The following is a 4844-nucleotide window of genomic DNA, read 5'->3' on the forward strand; positions in this document are numbered from 1 at the left end:
TTGAGCATATGCACATATACCCATTCATGCATAGTAGGGTAGATACATATGGAACTTGGTTTGACTTCATTTATATGGTTCTAACGTAGTTGAATATAGAGAATGATAGGACCAAAATGAACATGTGTGATTGGACCCTCAAGTTGTGTGAATATGAGATTGGACTTGGACAATAGAAAACAAGGGTGACATTGACATAGAAACAAGATTTGCATTGAGAGGTGAACCGTTAAACATAGTTTAACCAATTATGACATCGTCAAAGGTAAAGCCTTGAGAGTGGCAAGAATGAATAGGTAGAGACCTATCGTGACATTAGCATTGTGACTAGTGGCTACGAATCCTCAAGTTGAGGATTGGTTCGATACTCACATTTCGTCTTGGCTTGAGAGAGGTCGCTCCCCCTCGAGCGGTGCGCTCCGGAGTTGGTCACCACTGGGCGTGGTAAAGTCCCCCCAGATGACGGTCCCTAGGGAGGTTCGAGTCCCCCGCTATTAAGGAATTTTGAGTGGTGAGTTATTGGACTTAACAAAGTTAACCGGTAAGATTGGGTAAGAGCGAGAGCTTCTTCGGGATTTGAGCATGCATGCATTTTCTATTATTGCATCGAGTACATGTATCCACTGACATTCTTTTACAGGCATGGTATTAGATGCATTAGTATTGGTTACTTCTCTTTTCCTTTGTAATACTTATGCCTGGATGGACCTAGTGGGTAAGTCGGCGAGGTCGGATGCCGAGCCCACTGGGAACTTTGTTTAGTTCTCACACCACTAACCCTACAGGTCATAGCACGAGCGGGGCGGCGGAGGACCGAGGCAAGGGTTTGGCGCCGTAGGTAGCGGCCACCGGGACTTTATGCATTTTGTAGTCATTCCCTTTTGATATACATGTATCAACTTTATTCTGTTGATTTAGAGATGTAAAGTGTAAACAATCGTGTTTTTGGTGGATGACAAAATGTAAAAGATATAATGGTTGAATGGAATGTAATAGCTTTGTTTACTTGAATTTGATTTAAATGTAATCAAATATCATGTATGTTGCGTATTTAGCTTAGAGCTTTCGCTTTCGTTGTTACTTGCCCTCGTGCACGCCTTGTATTATATATGCAAATCTCTTGTCGATTGCCTATTTATACATGTTGATAGAGCCTTGGGCGAGCAGGGGCGGCTCTGTCCGTTCGGCGTCTGTTGACGCGACCCGAACCCGGCCAAATTGGCGGGGATTGGGGCATGACAGCCACCGACTGTTGACGCTCCAAGGCCTCCTGGAGCCGTTGAATCTGCTCCCCTTGGCGTTGGACGGACTCCGCTTGCTGCCGCACTACTCCGATAAGTACGGCCATTTGCTCCCTAAGCTCTCCGTTGCCACTCGCTCCGGATCGCTCGGGCTCCGCACTCGGCTCCTCCGACATCGACCTTGCTTGCGATCGACGTCGAGGTGCCATTGCTTCCTGAAAAGAAGCAACTCACATTAGCTACTTGACAAACATTACTTGACCATACCCAATTCGGCGAAAGCAACTTATACATTCGTTCTTGCCCCAAGCATTATGTCGTCGGCCGCCCGACACAAAACAAAGAGTGGGAAACGAATGAAAATCAAGCTTAGCCTCTAATCACATTAGAGACATCCCAACTTAACACAATCTCATGCTTTCGCTAACTTTAATTCCACATCACTCACGTTTCCTAGATCCTTAAGGTCTTACAATCCTAAGGGTCTCTAGGTCCATTCCTATTCTTTCACTCTTGGCTCTGATACCACGCTATCTGTCACGCCCCGGGACCGATACCAATTTGGGCCGGCCCGAGCACGTCAAACAGACGCCGAACGAACAGAATTTTTCCTGTCCGCCCAAGGCTCATCACATGTACATTTTCAAACAAGAAGTGCACTAGCGGAAACATACAAATACGGCTTACACGAGGGTAAGCAATAGCCACGAGTGAAAGAAAGGAACTAAACATTCACTTGTACTATGATTCAATTTAGATCATATACATGAGGTCCAACTTGTACATTTTCAAATTTCTTACATTTCATTTCATCATCTCTTTCTTACATCACATTTACCTCAAAATACACATTACATTCTTTCCTTTACATTATTTATCATCAAGTACAAAAGATGATCATAGGGTACTCTACTACAAAATGTAAACCCAACTCTGGTGGCCTTTGACTAAGGTGCGATACCTTTACCTCGGTCGCTCACCGGCTCGCTCGGTCCTGGCTCTATGGAAAAAAAAAAGGGGTGAGAACTTGTAATACANGTTTGGAATTTTGTTGAACGAAGACTCAATTTCATCCATTAAGTGTCATTTATATTGGAGAGAATTGACGACATTTGTTGAAGATCGAGTCAATCTTCGTTGCTCTGATTTGCTGCAGGTTTAAGTTACGCTCTAGCCTTTGATCTCTCTTTAGTTCAACTCATGGAGAGATTTCGACTCTAAATCGAAGGGGACCATTCTTGGAATATCTTTTGTGTCGTTTTGAGGTAGAGGGGTGCACGGTCCCTGAAGGGAACTCAGGAGGTCAGTCGTTTGTTGCTCGTGCCGCGCTTTTGCCGCATTTAGCCGCTGAAAAGAGATCTCTCTCTTTTTGGGATCTCTCTCTCTCCCCCTCCTTCACTTCCCTAGAAGAGACTCGAGGTCGTGGAAGTTTTCTCCAGGTCCCCAGCTCGACCTTCCTATCCCTACTCATTTTCTACACTTTTCTGGTTTTGTCGGGACGACGGTGCGTCGACGTCGATGACGACGAACGACATGGCCATGTCGTAATCCGAACATGGTCATGTGGTTACGTCTTTAACGACTAAAGCGTTAACGTTTCGTAAAAGAGTGAAGATCGAAAGGTTTGTGAGAGATTGAACAGGTTTTTGAACACGTTCGGAAGATCTTGTACAGTATAGTAAGGGATGTGAGCTTAAAGCGTTAAACGTTTTGTTAAGTCACATAATGTAAGTGGGGAGGATTTATCTTCAAAGCAGGCGCTTTGAACATTTATGAATGGAGTGCTAAGGTAGTTCTTATCTATCCCTATTACGAGAACATAACGTGAGAGGTTAAGGGTTCACCGAAGGGCAAGTAGCACTAACGGGGTTTCCTAGAAGTGCATTCCATAGAGCGCTAAACTTCGACGAAGTGAAGAGCTCGATCATAGGAATGACCTACGAGGAGTTTCGAGTTTAGAAGCACGTTGAGATGACCTTATGAGAGGTCATGCAATAAAGACAATGAATGAATTATGACTCTAATTCAAAGCTATACGTGGATTGATCGAGCGAGTTGATGCTGTTTGAATTTTTCTTTTCGCAGCAGGTTTGCGGATCATATTAAGCTATTTTGGTGACCTCAAGAGTTGATTCAGTGGGTGTTCTGACCCAGGGTAAACAAGAATTTCAGCTAGAAAACTGAAATTTTTAGATTTCGACTAATATAGCTTATATACAAGCATATTGACGCCGTTTCGGTTTTGTTCGCAGCGAGAGGGCATTTGACCCTTGGATCGTCTTGGATTGGTAGTAGAAGGTCTTTTGGAAGCCTAATTTGAGGTATCAAACTAGTCCTAAACAGGGAATTAAATTCCTACTTCGCTTTAAGTGTGAATTGTACCGAAATTGGACTTTCCGGTTATAGTATTGACTCGACTCTCGTACCTTGTTTTCAGCAGCTTTGGGGCTTCGTTGAGCCGATTTTGGGACTTCCTTTGGACTGTTGGGAGCTTAGTAATAGGTGGGTTTGACCTAACCAGAGCAAGTGAAGCTCTCCTATGTTCTATATGTACTTATAGAATTATCGCATAGGTGCATTTAGTGACTATAAGATTGATAGAGAATTTGGGAATGTGTCATCGTATTGTTTGATGCTTAAGTAGAATGAAATCTCTATAAAGTAGAGAACACATATACACGAAGTATCTACATCTATATTCAATTTAGTTGAATGACTTATGGACAAGTGTAGAATACACTTATAAAGTAGAGAAAAATGATATTCTCGTGACTCTAAAATAGAGAACCATAACATGCTTATGATCATGTTGATAGTGCCATAGTAGTGAAAAGATTCTAATGCCATGTATAATTTAGCATTACTCTCACATGTTTATTAATCTAGTAGATACTAGTTGTTGTCAATGTTGATTATATTGAAATTCCGATCAAAGGATCGAGAGCGAGAATGTTGTGAACCAAAATATGATAATTGAGACATGTTGGACTGTGGATTTTGCTTGCTTACCATTGTGCTCATTCGCACACGCTTGTGAGGGTAGCTCCCTACAAGCCGGCACTCCGGAGTTGGCCTACGCGACAGTTGCTCGCCCGTGCGGGATTGGGTGCCGAAGTGGATTGCCGTGGGGAGTGTATACTACCACGGGGCCACTAGGCGCGGCGCAAGCTGAACTACCTTGGGTAGGTCCTTGTGAATGAAAGGAAAACTCTATTGAGGTAAATGTACTAAACGACAAAGGACAGTAATGAATGCTATTAATTTAAGTGTACAGTAGTCACTTTCATGCTCGTGCTTATATTCATGTCCATATTCATGATTACAGAAATTGTTATATCTCTTGTATGCGAGTGATTCATTACTGTAGAAAGCTATTACATGTTGATTACATGCTTATTACTTATTAGCATCATGTTTATAAATTATGCAATTATCGTTATTGCTTTCAATTAGTACATCATGAGCCTAGTGGTGTAATTCGCCGAGGCTGGCGGCTTACCCACTGGGAACTATTGTTAATAGTTCTCACGCCCTTTTGGTGATTGTTTTTGCAGAGCCATCTGCAGGAGAGGCTAGGGATCGTGGCAAGGGAGTCGCGTCTAG

At 43.0% G+C, this 4844-nt stretch overlaps 1 long non-coding RNA gene across 1 annotated transcript; it reads left to right on the plus strand.

Annotated features, from left to right (window-relative positions):
• Nucleotides 3266–4200, plus strand: LOC109709649. Its single transcript, XR_002216185.1, has 3 exons — nt 3266–3396; nt 3494–3562; nt 3679–4200. It is a non-coding gene; the product is annotated as an uncharacterized LOC109709649 (long non-coding RNA).

This window comes from Ananas comosus, linkage group 4 (assembly GCF_001540865.1).
Source record: "Ananas comosus cultivar F153 linkage group 4, ASM154086v1, whole genome shotgun sequence".
Lineage (NCBI taxonomy): Eukaryota > Viridiplantae > Streptophyta > Magnoliopsida > Poales > Bromeliaceae > Ananas > Ananas comosus.